Genomic DNA, 15,749 nt, shown 5'->3' on the forward strand with positions numbered 1-15,749 from the left:
TTGCAGATGATGTTGTCAACATCTGCAGAATTGCTGAGCTCTCCACAGGAGAAGTTTCTTGAAATGCCTGGATGCGTTGAGTCAGATATGGCCAATTTTTTTAAAAAAAATCCTTGTAAGAGAGCCCCCTTGTTTTGAAGCAGAACTAAACTTCAAAGGGAGTTTTGGCTACAAGTCTCTAGGCTAGGCCTGCAATGCATATTTTTGTTGTTGTTAATAAAAAAAATGAATGGGTTTGATCATGCATGGCTTAATAAATATTTATGCCACCGCGAGAATTCATGACGGAAATAAATAGCGGTTATATTCTCCGCTTAGGACAGAAATGTTTCTGAAGTGGAATTAAATGTGTGATTTATATATCCAGGAAGGATGTAATTGGATTTATAATAAACAGGTGTTTACATCCTTATCAAACCTGTAATGATGTCATAACAAGGAAATGGGGGTAAGGAAAAAGTCTATAACCACTTGAGTAACGGAGCCCAGGCTGAAAGCTCAGGTTGGCTGCAAGTCCATCAAAAAGAAACCAGCAATGTCGTAAACTTCCTGAGTGAAGACTCCAATCACCAGAGCCTGGGGGGTGGAGTTACAGACAGAATGGACTGGCGGTTTGGAGGCACATAAAAACATAAAGAGGATCCTTGCAAACTACCAGGCCAAGTTCAAGGTTCTAGTTTTGGTGTACAAAGCCCTATGCAGTTTGGGACCAGGATACCTGAAAGATCCTCTTACCCCTTGTATACCTAGTCAATCACTAACACTCTGCAGGTGAGGGCCTCCTGCAGATGCCATCTTATCAGGAGGCCTGTTCCACACAACGTAAGAAGCAGACCTTTGGTGTAGTGGCACCAACACTTTGGAATACCCTCCCCTTAAAAATTAGACAGGCACCACCTGTTATGCTTTGGGTGCCTATTGAAGACCTTCCTCTTTCAATAAGCCTTTGAAGCAGCATCTGTCCAAGTCACTGGACAGTCCATGTCTGTGCTGGAGTCGATTTTTAAGATAGTGTTATGGGTTTGGGGGTTCAGACAGATGATTTTTGGGGTCCCCTTCAAGCCTGTAACCTTGAATCTGGAAGTGGCCTCTGCAGTGGAAAATTTCCTTTGTTAAACTAGCCTGGAAGCTAATGGGTTTGTTAAGTGGCCACCATTGGCATATGTAAGAAGACAGCACAAATAAATTCTGTGGCTATTGGAACTCTTTTCAGGAGAAGGGCCCACCTGCCTCCCCACCCTGAAGGAGAGGCTTGTGTTTTTAGTCTAGTCTTAGGAAAGTCTGGGGACTGGAGACAGAGAGGCTTGCTTGCTCTCTGTACCCCCAAAGCTATGGGCAATGGGGAGCAAGATCTGATGGACTGATAATGCTGTGAACCCTCCATCTTAAGCCCAGGTTGGAATGTGTGTAAATAAAAACCAAATATCCTATAAGACACCATAGTCCCTGCTGACCTCATTTCCAAGTAAACCAAACACTAGATAAACACAGGAACCCCTGGAAGTGTCGCACGGCTCAGAGAGTGGAATGCCATGCAACACTATTTTTAAGTTGTTTTTCAAATATGTTTTCCAAGATGGTTTGTTGTAATGTGTTTTGAAGTCTTTTGTTTTGAAGGTGTTTTAAAGTGCTTTTAGTGTTTTTGTTCACCACTCTAGGCAGGGCTAGCACCAGAGGGTGGCCAGACTGGGCCCTGGATGAGGGCCCCTGAAGGGACCCTCCCTAGGGTAGGAGAGTGGTGCTCCAGTCCCACAATCCATGGCAGCACCAGGTCCTGCAACCCGACCGTGCTACAGATCGCAGAGAGGGAGCTCCCAGGAACCCCCCAATACAGACAGCACGGGCTTCAATAAGCCAGCACACACGCCCTACCTACATCTCCCATCAGTGTGAATGCATGCCTGCCATCATCCAAGATGGCAGCAGGGGCTTCTCTAAGGGACTGATGCTCTCACTGCCAACTTGGTTCACATTGACAGTTTGGTGCCAGCCTGACCCTGGGCTCCTTCTTGAAGGAAGGGCAGGATATAAATTTAATAAATAATAAATAAGCCAGATCAGGCCAAAGGCCCATCTAATACAGCCTCCTGTTTCCCCACAATGCCTATCCAGATGCTCTAATGGGAAGCCCCAAAAGGCAACAGAGATTGTGCCTGTCTGATATATAGTGGGAGGGAGTTCCAAAGGGTACATATCACCACACTAAAGGCCTGATTCTGATACGGTGTGAAACAAATTTTCTGATAAGATGGTATCTACGGGACACGGCCTCCTGCAGAATGCACAACAGAAAAATATGTGGAGAGCCCTGAAGCTGGATCAGGCTAGAGGCTCACGTAGTCCAGCCTCCTGTTCTCATCATGGCCAACCAGATGCCTTAATGGGAAGCCCACAAGCAGGGCCTGAGTGCAACAGCACTCTCCCCATTTGCAATTCCCAGCAACTTGCATCCAGAGTCATCCTGCCTCCGACAGGGGAGGGAGAGCATAGCCAACGTAGCAAATAGCCACTGATAGCCTTCTCCTCTATGGACTTGTTCAATTCAGCTTGGATTCAGTCATCCAAGTTGTTGGCCATCACCTCATCTTCAGGGTAACAAATTCCAGTTTAACTCTGTGCTGTGCAGAGATGTACTTTGCTTTGTTTGTCCTGAAACTTTTTTAAAAGCCATTCAAGTCTGTGGCTTTCACTGTTGTCTTGTGTATGGTTATATAACACCCTAGATCCTCTTGTGATGTTGTTAGGCTATTTGAATGGCAAAGTAAAAAAAGAACATTTGATGAGCTTGGGTGGAACCTATTATCAGAAGCAAACACTTTGATTGCTACAGAGTAGAGGGATGAACTAATACCAACAATTAAAATGTGGTTGTTTAAAATCTGGGATATTGTAGAAGGTTACAGAGTGCATTTTAGTTATGCAGTGGCAGGGGGAAGGGAAACAAAGGTTTTTATTATAATTGGGCATTATTTATGAACATTATGAGGAATAGATGTGGATTAGATATTAAGTGCTATAATTCGCTCACACTAATTTAAAATAGTATTGAGTTATTATTATGGTTAATGATTGTATTTATAACCTTGGCCCGTAGTGCACTTCATTATATTTATGCTAACACTGAAGTGTACTTGATTGTGTTTGGTGCTATTGATTGGCATTAACCAAGAATTAATGTGAATAAAGTAATACCAGGATGGAATGATGTTGGGTAACTAATGGGTATTACCAGGTTTTAGAATATTGAGTGGATTATATAAATATTATCAGTCCCTTTTCATACATAACGTATGGATTAATTGAATTATTATCCTCGATTACAAATCTGGATGGAAAGTAAGCATTACTTACATGTATATATGCATCCATACATTTACTTATTTTTTTTAAAAAAGGGGGAAATGACAAGGTTTTCAGCCTCAGACAGTGTACTATTAATCATAGCTTTAAATTTCTTTAAAGCCTTATAGTTTTCACAATAAAAAAATGAAACTAGCACGTTTCTGACTGCGTTCCAAGAACACAGAGATAGCTCATGACCTCCTCTCCTAGCACCCAGCACATCTGTACAAAAAAAGCTTAATTGTCAGGGCACAGGAAAGCAAAGAATAATAGAATATTAACTGCTATATAATACTATTGGGGCTGTAAGGGCAGAAAGAAAAACAGTCAAGAAAGGGCAGCGCATGATATCTTCCCCATCAATTATCATCATCCCAAGCCTATCAGGATGGAGGCCAAAGTAGCTGTGGTGTCACAAGGGAGGAATGCAAGTGGGAGGGAAAGGTTGCTTGGCAATGTAACTTGCCATGGTCCCTTACCAGCTCTATTGATTCAGGTTTCCATCTCTCAGCAGTCCTGATCTATGGAGATGCCCCACACCATGGATAAGTGAAGACTCAAGAAATGGGAGGACAGTAGTCTGTGCCAGAAATGAAGACAAGATCAGCACCTTAGAGAGGGACTGATGTGCAGGTTTCAGGACCATGGTCAGCTACTCTGCACATGAGTTAGAGCATACAAGCAGTCTCAGCAGTCTCCTTGGAGCAACTGGCCGACCTTTAGAACCTGAGCTTGTAGCATTGAGGGGGCTGCTCAGTGGGTACATCTGGCCAGTGAAAGGGCCAGTGCCTTCCCCGGCAGCTGTTCACTCCTTCTAGGTGCTGGAGTTGAAAGCTGTGGAGATGTCTCCTTGGGACAGTCCTGCTCCTCTAAGAGCCCGTTGGCCAAGCCTCAGAGTGTCTCCTTAGGGTTCAGAGGAGGAAATGTGAGCTATAGTCCCTGTGGCTCTACAAGGGATAGACCAGGGGCTGGATCCATCTCCTCCTTGGGGTTGCAACCATCAGATGACTCTGATGTTTCCTAGCCTGAACTGAAGACACTTAACAGTTTTCTGAGTGTCTTAATATGGGAATGGGGAATATCTATGGCCCTCCAACTCTAGTCAACCACAGCTAGTATGGCCAATGGTCAGGGATGGTGGCAGGTGTAGTCCAACAATATCTGAAGGGCCGCAGATGCCCCAGTCATGATTTATGGCAACATGAGAGATGAACTTTTTCCCTTCCTTCTCCCAAAACATACAACTTATGACCACCAGTTGCATTCAAACAGCAGTTAAGTGAGAACAAACAAAAGGAAAGGTTTTCTTCACATTTATTCACAAACAGTCAATGGAACTCACTACCACAAGATTAAATCTGGTCTTAATACAGGACCTAAAGCATTCCCTTGTTGCTTTTCCCATTGCATATGAAGATATACTGCCCCTTACCAAGGAGAATCCTTTTACTCAACATGGTTACTTGCTATTCCTCCTCCATGATATTTGTCTGATCCCTTTTTAAATCACAGCTGGGAAACTTCTCAATCTTGTTTGACTACAACTCCCATCATCCCTAGCAGCTGGCTGGGGCTGATGGGGCTTGGAATCCCTCAACATCTGGAGGAACCACAGATTCCCCAACCCTGTAATTAAAGCCATTTATGCCAGTAGCTATCAACCACAACTGGTGGCAGAGAGTTCCACACATTCATAGTGTTTCACTGCCATGCATCATGTAAAGAATGTCCTGAATCTCCTGCCCTTAGGAGAGCCAGGAAAGGAGGACAGGCAGGAAAGGGCAGGGCTGCATCTGACATGCAGGGAGAGAGAAAAAGAGAGGAAATCTGACCTGATCATCTCGTGGAAGTACAAAGCCACCTTTGAAGAAATTAGGCTCCCGAATTGGGCGAGTTCAAGACTCAGAGATGCTGCAGTCAACAGCTAACGAGAAACATCCATGGCTCTTTGGAGGCAGAGACATAAAGGATGAGGAACGCAAGCCCATGAAACAGAAAAAGCACATTTAAAAAGGAGCCTCCTCCCCTTGCTCATCTCCTCTACACACTTTGAAGAGCCTCAAAGTACTGAATAATTTCGTTAAAAGTGAAATTCAGGCGAAGGGAGCCAGCTCGGGGAAAGAAGGGCACCGCTGCGCCGGAGGAAACCTTCAAAGCCCGGTGCCATGGCAGAGCATTTGTTCACCCGTCCATTGGAAAGATAAAGGAAATGTGGCAGGGTTTCTGGTTTTGCCCCCCAACCCCGCACCCCAAAAGGGAAGTCGCAGCCGGGAAGCCTTCTGGTCCCCCGAGGGGCCGCCTCTAAAAATTCAGCATTTTCACCAGGCCCCACAAATGGAGAGTAATGACCCACCAGTGTGGCTCTCCCCTCAAGAGACACAAGTCAGAGGTCTGGTCCCCGATGACGAGTGGGCAGCATCACAGAAACCAGCAGGGCAAAATTTTGTTTAAATAAGGTTGCGAGAGATTAAGCAAGGTGGGGAAGCGGAGGGCCACATTCCCTTCATTCCGGGGGCCACATGCCAGCGGTGGGAGAGGTCAGAGGCAAAAGTGAACTTTTACTTTGGTCCAGTAGGCCAGTTTCTACACACACCCCTCTCTATCTTTCATCAGGCAAGCAGGAGGCGTTATTAGAGATCAAGCCAGGCACAAACACTCCAAGTGTAAAGCAGGGCCAGTGAGGGATCTAGCCTGAGACCAGTGGTTCCAACAAAGCAACCTGGAGGGCTGCATCTGGCCCACAGGCCTGAGGCTCCCTGTCCCTGCGACAGAGGCTTGGGGAATGCCAACCTCTTGGTGGCAGAGCTCCTGTTCTGCAGGCCCTGGTTCAATCCCCAGCATGTCCAAGCAGGGCCAAGAAATCCTCCCTGACTCAAATCTCGGAAAACAGCTGCCAGTCTGCATATACAAGCCTTTTTTTGAGGCCTGGGGCTGATGGGAGTTGTAGGCAGTCACACGTCTGGATAGGACCAGCTCAGGGAAGGCTAGCCCAGGGAGATAATACTGAGCTTGGGGTCTTACTAAACTTCCTTGGGGAGGGTTGCCATTCAACAGGTTGTCAATGCCAATATTCAGGTTGGGCCGCCATGGCGCACCCACCCTCAGCCTCCTCCTAGGCACAATTTTTCTCCACTGTAATGTTATAGATGGGGAAATGGGACCAGTCTCAGAATATTGATAAACAGTACCAGGGCACATGTTTCATATTCCACAGCAAGCAATTCTGAGGCTTGGCTACACACTAGGTTCCTCTTCCTGGCATCAACATTTGCATTTATTTTTATTTTTAGCTTGCCGCTCTCCCAGAAGTCCCATGGTGGGTTACAGCAATTTTACAATACAGCCTTTAAAATCAATTAAAATCGACCAAAAATCACAAAATTAGGTGGATCCTAGAAATATGCGCCTCAGGTGTCAAAGGCCAGGGTAAACAGGAGCATTCACTGAAAATTGTCCAGTGAGGCTGCCAGATGCATCTCAGAGGGGAGGGAGAGCCCCGGCTTCACACAGAAGGTCCCAGTTTCAATCCCCGACATCTCCAAGTTGGGCTAGGAACATCCCCTTCTTGAAGCCCTGGACAGCCACACCCAGCCAGTGTAGTGAGCTAGACTGACCAACTGTCTGACTTGATTGAAGGCAGCTTCCTATTTAAATCACCCCTTGATTCAGAACCACGAGGACTAGAACCCTATTTTATTGGGAGGGGGGGATGAACCATAACTCAGTGACAGAGCACCTGGTTTACATGCCAAAGGCAGCCTGCTACAATTCCTGGCAGCATCTCCAGCTAGGGAGAAAGGCTCCCTGCCTGAAACCTGCAGAGCCTCTCCCAGTCAGTGCAGACAACCCTAAGCTAGATGGAACAACAGCCTGGCTCTGTATAAGAGTCCCATTTATACCTATCAGCAGCTCCCATGCACACTGAGTTCTCATCCAACAACTTTTATTCCTTTTTAGGGGGCGGGATTGTGATGTTCCTATATTAATGTATATATGATAAGTGTTGTTGTTTTAGAAGATACCTGGTAAGTGGAGTGAAAGAGGAGGGGGAGTGAATGGGCAGTAGAATGCGAGATGATTGGCTGAGTGTTTAAAATGGCTGAATGTATAAAAGGAGGAGTGAGAGTGGAATCTGGGGGGAAGAAGAGAAAGAGTGGATTGCTTGGTGGGGTTGGAGAGAGTTGTTTACCAGGAGGGAGGTGGAGTTCGGATTAGTATTGAGTAAAACCATATGCTTATGTGCCTTAAGAAGAAATCTTGTTAATCTTGTTAGCTTTGTTATCTATAATAAATACTTAATTTGGTTTACCAAAGGCCTGATCCTTGGCTGGGGTTTCACAGACCAGAAGGGAGGGTAAGGTAATGACCAAGGCTGAAGGGGAACTGTAACAAATGGTGACAGCGGTGAAGAGAATAACAATACCAGTATTCAGAGTCTCTGGGAATACTAGTATTGGGACGTTACTGGTGGTTGCCTAGCAGGGGATCTGTTGAGATCTGTGCTAGAGCGGATAGGTAAACCATAAGAGAGTGCGGTCCGGACTGGTGGAGTCCCTGGTGGTGCCTAGAGACAGGCAGTAACCACGAGCAGGTAGGAACCTGACAGGGAGAGCCAGGGAAGGACACATCACAGGGATCTCTAGATCGGGGGGGGTATTTTTGCCAATTAAAAGATTTATAAAATGTTTACAGATTTTAAGCAGCATACAGTCAAATAGGCTGCATTTTAAAAAGGAAACCACAGGAAAAATGATAAGCTATGAATTAAGAAAAGCTCCAGACAACCAGACCCAACCAGATGCCGAAAAGGGGTTGGGATGCGCTCCAGGTTTACATGGGCCTTTTAAAAAGAATTAGGAAGAAAGCCAGTGAACAAAGTCCTCAGGGCTTGATGAATGGCTCACCAACATGATCTACATACATGAATGAGCCATAGAAAAACTGCACAGAACAAACTCAAAGCAAAGAGACTTGAAGATGAAATAGTCTTTATTATCAAAGAGATGTCTTCATTCCACTGAGTTTTGGCTCAGGCGGCCTCTTTCCTGGCTTCCCTGATGGCTTCTCCCCACCCCCCCTCAGCTAGGCAAAAATTAGGCCTCTTCCTACTTAAGCATTTTCTCCTGCTGCCAGAGATATCCAGTGAAGCTGAATGTTGGGAGATTCAGGATAGACAGAAAAAAGTATTTCTTCACACAGCACAGAGTGAAACTGTGGAGGTGCTCCCACAAGAGGTAGAACTATCTACTCACTGATTCTGCAGGCAAAACAGGTGCTCTGCCTATAAAACCAGGGCACTCCCATTGAACAAAAATTAATTTCAAGAACCAAGAACTCCTGCATCAAAAGTCTGACAAGGTCCCATGCTCATCAGTAGGCATGGGGGGTTCAGTTTGTGTTTTAATGCCAACTTATGCCATTTGCACTCCCCATAACAATTTGCACACAGAAGCACAGCACACCTTTGCAATTCACACTTTTCCAAAATTTTGCAGTGCAATTCTCCAACTCCCCCCAAAATAAATTGTACAAAAATGCAGACCTCAGGGGAAAGTGTGTATTGAAAGTGTTTTTTTCCTGTAAACTGCTAAGAGGTTCTATTTATGATCAAGCAGTATAGAAAATATTGTTAAAGAAAACAAAAAATAGATTAAAATGCATGTAAATGAAAACAGCATGCAAAAATGCATTATATTAGGGGAAATTGCTAGCACAAATTTGTCTATGAAGCAAAACAGCATACAAAAATGTGTACATTAGGAGAAATGTGCACTAAAACACCAAAGAATTTTTTTAGGGACTTTTCATTCACTGTCAAGAAAAGCAAAATCACACTAATGGTTTTGGGGTGTATTTTCTACCCCAATGAGATTTCCAACTTATGGCGGGCTGCTACCTTGACCCCAGATAGCATTTGTGCCTGTGGTGTCAGAGGAAGTGTGCTTGATAATACCCAGACCCCCAGAGCCAGGAAACACTTCTCCAGAGGAGGCAGAATGGTACTCATTGCTGCCCTGTCCCTGATCATTCATCTAGGAAAAAAGCAATGGGGTGTTTTTACTACCCTAACCCACTAACATCGGCTGAGGTAGGAAATGCACCCCAATACATTTCATCCCCCCCACTTTTTTGTTTCCAGAAGGAAAATGATAAGTAGTAACTGGCTGAAATTTGGGGAGGTTGCATGGCTGCCAGTGTCCTAGAAAGACTGCCCTGTAGGTCTACTTGTGTATAAATTATGAAAATAGTACCAGGGATAGAATTGGATGAAGTTTTTTTGGGGGGGGGTCACAAAAGCTGTACCAATGTAGAGCACTGAACTTAAGATCAGAAAAATAGGACACTAAGAGACACCAAAATCGACATATGCGCCATCTCTACTCTTGAGGGATTCCCTCTTCGGCCAACATTTCCACAGGCAGACTGGGAGGACCTCCCTTCCCATTTCAGTCCTATGGAGGTTGAGGCTCAGCTTTTCTCATCCACCCAATCAGCTCTAGAAACCTTTCAGAGTTCAGAATGTGCTAAGGATTCCCACCAGGTAACTTTTAGGTGAGAGCAAAGGACAGATGTTGGGAGAACCCTCAAAAAGAGACCTCTTCCACCGCGCAGCTTGTGCCACAATAGCTGGGGAATTGCAACCAAGCTGTCTCCTTCTCTTTGACGCTCAGGCGGTGTAGGTGAGGGGGGGATTGTTTGAGCAAAACAGCTTCAATTCCCCAACATCGGTATAATATAAACAAGCCCAGAGGAATCCAGAGGGAGCACAAGATAATGCAAGCTTGGTGGCTTCTTGCACAAATTCCTTTTTGTTGCCTGCTTGGCATGTATCAACATCAACAACATCAACATCATCCCCAACCATCCCCAACAGGTAATTGCCCTATTTCAAATGTTGAAATAAGATTCAACTGCCTATCTGGTCAGATCCTGTGGAACGTGCAGGGGGAGATGCCCTCTCACTCTGTGCCTTAGGCACCAAAAGGTCTTTGGCCAGCCCTGCTGCTAACCATTCTCAGAAACAGGATACTGGGGGAGATAAGCTCCTCTGCTTTCATCCCTATCCATGGTGAGGCCTGACACCACCTCTCAATGGGTTGATATGTCATGGGGTGCATATGTGGGCACACAGTCCTCCCATGAGTAAGACCCCTTAACTACCCTCCCAGCCCCCCAAAACCAAAAATATACATGGCCCAACATTCATGAAAAAATAAAAATCAAGTAAAAGATACTAGTACTCAGCAACCATTGACTTTAAGAAATCTGCTGATCTCAGGGGAAAAAATCAGCCAATTGCCAGAGAACTTTTCTCCAAAAAACAACACATGCTATTATATGGCGACAGACCTGGCAACTTTCCCCAGTGGCTTTTTGCCGCCTCCAAAATCCTTGACATTTTCACAAGCCATTCCAAGCTCCTTTGCATTTTTTAGACCCCCTTCAGAATCCTGTCCTGACTGACAGCGCAACAGACATGCCAAGCCATCAGCAGTGACCAGCCATTTATCCATCAGATGCCCTTTGCGAATATTCATTATCCAGGCGCATTTCATGTTTTCACACTCATCGCTGTCTCGAAATGATTATTAATTATCACTCACCTGACAGATTTAAGGCTCAGCCTGCAGGCTCACAAATCCATCACGGGAATAGAACAGCCTGGTAGAAGGAAACCCGACTAAATTTGGGCTTACAGCCAGGTCGGGAGTTTAGCAACAAAGCCAAACAGTGCAAGGAAAAAGAGATTTGAGAAAAGGAGATGGAACTTTTGGGATTCTGGGGCATGCACTGATCATCATCAAATTATATCCCACCCTTCCTCCCAAAGGAGATCTGGGCAACAAATAACATGTAATAAATCAATAAAAAAGATCTTTTAAAAAATTCCAATCCAGATGCAGACTGGGAAAAATGTCTACTTAAAAGACTTACTGGAAGAGGAAAGCCTTCAGTAGGCAACACAAGGATGGAGACTGTACCCTTCTAATATTTAACAAGAGAAAACTCTTCCATACATGAGTCGGCTATTGTCTTCCTGTCACAGGCAGAGGTAGGCATCATGTGAAAGTGAGGACCCAAGGAGGGCCAGCTGAGGATTTGAGCCAGAAGGTCCAGCTGAGGGTCTGAGCCAATGAAGACAAATACTATGCAAAAAAAGGCCATCCTAACCAGGAAGCTTTTATGGCTCTTTCAGATAGAGAGCCAGCAGCTATTTCGGTGCCAGGGGAACCCTTCACTATCCAGGAAAGGGGTAAAAAACAGGGTGTCTTCCAGATGATATTGGACTATAGCCCCATCATAAGAAGACCCTGACAGCAGGATCAGTCCAAAAACCACTTGTAGTCCAGCAACCTGTTCTCATAGCGGCCAACCAGATGCCTCTTCTGGGAAGCAGGACCTGAGCACAACAGCAACTCTCCCCACTTGCAACCCCCAGCAACTGGCATTCAAAGTCACATTGCCTCCGACCATGGAAGCAGATCATAACCATCATCACTGACATCATCATCATCAACATCATCACCAACATCAACATCATCATCCACAACAACAACAAGAGCAACAGCAACATCAAGGTGGGGTATAAATAAACTATAATAATAATAATAAAAAGATCAACAACATCATCAACAACAACCACATCATCATCATCATCAACAACAACAACTCACCAGCTTCAGCATCCTGGCCGCCGTCACCATTGCAGGTATGCCATGGCTCTCCCTCATCCATCAGCGCAACGGGTGCAGCTTCTCCAAGAAGATCTACATGGCTGCATCATCAACATCATCATCAACATCATCATCAACAACATCATCAACAACATCATCATCATCATCATCAACGTCAACTCACCAGCTTCAGCATCCTGGCAGCCGTCACTCATCCAGCAGGACGGTGGGTGTAACTTCTCTGAGAAGATCATCATTGTTGTCAACACTGTCATCATCATCAACAACAACATCAACAAGAACAAAAACAACAAAAGAACAACAAGAACAAAACCACAACATCGTCACCATCACCGTCAATGTCAACATCAACATCATCAACAACAACATCCTCAACAGCAACATCATCATCAACATGAACATCAACATTAAGGCAAGGTATAAATAAACTATAACAATAATAATAACATCAACAGCAGCAGCAGAATCAACATCATCATCATCAAGATCAACATCAACACCAAGGCACGATATAAACAAACTATAATAATAATAATAACATCAACAGCAGCAGCATCAACATCATCCAGATCAACATCAATATGAACATGAACATTAAGCCAGGGTATAAATAAACTATAACAATAATAATAATATCATCAACTCACCAGGTTCAGCATCCTGGCCGCCGTCACTCATCCAGCAGGGTGGTGGGTGCAGCTTTTCCGAGAAGATCGTCATCAACATCAACAACAACAAGAAGTCATCGTCTTCAACAGCAACATAAACATCAATATCAACATAATCAACAACAACAATAACACATCATGATGATGATACAGGGCAACCAGTTAAGACCAGGTTGAACACAGGGCAAAGGACCCCGCTTCTGGCCCATAAAGGAGCCAGTTTTTTGCCCCAGCACCAAGTATGATGCAAGCTAAACCATTGTGGGGCAGTAAGCCACCAACAATGTCCATTTTGCCTCACCCTGACAATAAAAGATGTAAGCTATGGCCCATGAAGGACCCTGCTTTTGGCCCATGAAGGACCCCGCTTCTGGCCTATAAAGGACCCCGCTTCTGGCCTATGAAAGAACCAAGTTTTCACTCCAGCACCAAGTATGATGCTAGCTAAACCATTGTGGGGCACTTAGCCACCAACAACGTGCGCTTTGCCTCACCCTGACAAAAAAAGATGTAAGCTGTGGCCCATGAAGGACCCTGCTTTTGGCCCATGAAGGACCTCGCTTCTGGCCCATGAAAGACCCCATTTCTGGCCCATGAAGGAACCAGGTATTCACTCCAGCACCATGTATAATGCCAGCTAAAGCATTGTGGGGCAGTTAACCACCAACAATGTCCTGTTCTCCTCACTCTGACAATAAAAGATGTAAGCTGTGGCCCATGAAGGACCCCGCTTGTGGCCCATATAGGACCCTGTTTCTGACCTATCAAGGACCCCGCTTCTGATTTATGAAGGAACCAGGTTTTCACCTCAACACCAAGTATGATGCAAGAAAAAACATTGTGGGGCAGTTAACCAACAACAATGTCCTGTTCTCCTCACCCTGACAATAAAAGATGTAAGCTGTGGCCCATGAAGGACCCTGCTTCTGGCCCATAAAAGACCTCGCTTCTGGCCCACAAAGGACCCCGCTTCCATCCCATAAAGGGACCAAGTTTTCGCCCCAGCACTAAGCATGATGCAAGATAAAACATTGTGGAGCAGTTAGCCACCAACAACGTCTGCTTTGCCTCACCCTGACAATAAAAGACGTAAGCTGTGGCCCATGTAGGACCCTGCTTCTGGCCCATAATGGACCTCGCTTCTAGCCCATAAAGGACCCCGCTTCTGGGCTATAAAAAAAACAGGTTTTTGCCCAGCACCAAGTATGATGCAAGCTAAACCATTGTGGGGCAGTAAGCCACCAACAACGTTCGCTTTGCCTCACTCTGACAATAAAAGATACAAGGTATGGCCCATGAAGGACTCTACTTCTGGCCCATAAAGGACCCGGCTACTGGCCCATAAACACCCCGCTTCTGGCCTATGAAAGAGCCAGTTTTTCACTCCAGCACCAAGTATGATGCTAGCTAAACCATTGTGGGGCAGTTAGCCACCAACAACATCTGCTTTCCCTCACCCTGACAATAAAAGATGTAAGCTGTGCCCTATGAAGGACCATGCTTCTGGCCCATAAAGTACCCCGCTTCTGGCCCATAAAGGACCCCGCTACTGGCCCATAAAGGACCCCGCTACTGGCCCATAAAGGACCCCGCTACTGGCCCATAAAGGACCCCGCTACTGGCCCATAAAGGACCCCGCTACTGGCCCATAAAGGACCCCGCTACTGGCCCATAAAGGACCCCGCTACTGGCCCATAAAGGACCCCGCTACTGGCCCATAAAGGACCCCGCTACTGGCCCATAGAAGTATCTGCTTGTGGCCCATAAAGGACCCCGCTTCTGGCCCATGAAAGAACCAGGTTTTCACTCCAGCACCAAGTATGATGCAAGCTAAACCATTGTGGGGCAGTTAGCCACCAACAACGTCTGCTTTCCCTCACCCTGACAATAAAAGATGTAAGCTGTGCCCCATGAAGGACCCCGCATCTGGCCCATGAAGGACCCCGCTTCTGGCCTATGAAGAAACCAGGTTTTCGCTCCAGCACCAAGTATGATGCAAGCTAAACCATTGTGGGGCACTTAGCCACCAACAATGTCCTCTTAGCCTCACCCTGACAATAAAAGATGTAAGCTGTGACCCATGAAGGACCCCACTTCTGGCTCATAAAGGACCCCATTTCTGGCCTATGAGGGAACCAGGTTTTTGTTCCAGCACCAAGTATGATGCAAGCTAAACCATTGTGGGGCAGTTAACCAACAACAACGTCGTGTTCTCCTCATCCTCACAATAAAAGATGTAAGCTGTGGCCCATGAAGGACCCTGCTTCTGGCCCATAAAGGACCCCAATTCTGGCCCATAAAGGACCCCAATTCTGGCCCATAGAAGACCCCATTTCTGGTCCCTGAAGGACCCTGCTTCTGGCCCATAAAGGACCCCGTTTCTAGCCTATGAGAGAACCGGGTTTTCACCCCAGCACCAAGTATGAAGCAAGCTAAACCATTGTGGGGCAGTTAACCACCAACAATGTCCGGTTCTCCTCACCCTGACAATAAAAGATGTAAGCTGTGGCCCATGATGGACCCTGCTTCTGGCCCATAAAGGAACCAGCTTCTGGCCCATAAAGGAACCAGGTTTTCTCCCCAGCACCAACTATGGTGCAAGCTAAACCATTGTGGTCCAATTATCCACCAACAACCTCCTCTTTGCCTCACTCTGACAGTAAAAGATGTAAGCTGTGTGCCATGAAGGTTCCTGCTTCTGGCCCATAAAGGACCCCACTTCTGGCCCATGAAAGAACCAGGTTTTCACTCCAGGACCAAGTATGATGCAAACAAAACCACTGTGGGGCAGTTAACCTCCAACAATGTCCTCTTTGCCTCACCTTAATAAAAGATGTAATCTGTGATCCATGAAGGACCCCACTTCTGGCCCATATAAGACTCCACTTCTAGCCCATAAAGGACCCCGCTTCTGGCCCATGAAGGAACCTGGTTTTCACCCCAAAACAAGTATGATGCAAGCTAAACCATTGTGGGGCACTTAGCCACCAACAACATCCTCTTCTCCTCTCCCTGACAATAAAAGATGTAAGCTGTGGCACAT

At 45.8% G+C, this 15,749-nt stretch overlaps 1 protein-coding gene across 3 annotated transcripts in view; it reads right to left on the reverse strand.

Moving 5' to 3' along the window:
- Positions 1-12,831, reverse strand: part of IGSF21 (immunoglobin superfamily member 21) — a 299,326-nt gene extending 286,495 nt beyond the window's left edge. The window contains exons 1-2 of one of the 3 annotated variants that reach the window (XM_061600904.1): positions 12,686-12,831; positions 12,018-12,285 (exon numbers count right to left, since the gene is read on the reverse strand). The gene's annotated coding sequence lies outside the window, so the exon portion shown is untranslated. Of the gene's footprint in view, positions 1-12,017; positions 12,286-12,685 lie in introns of those variants that run through there. The other 2 variants (XM_061600912.1, XM_061600905.1) reach the window with 2 other exon arrangements.
- Positions 12,832-15,749: the final 2,918 nt, after the last annotated feature.

Source organism: Rhineura floridana, chromosome 18 (genome assembly GCF_030035675.1).
Source record: "Rhineura floridana isolate rRhiFlo1 chromosome 18, rRhiFlo1.hap2, whole genome shotgun sequence".
Classification (NCBI taxonomy): domain Eukaryota; kingdom Metazoa; phylum Chordata; class Lepidosauria; order Squamata; family Rhineuridae; genus Rhineura; species Rhineura floridana.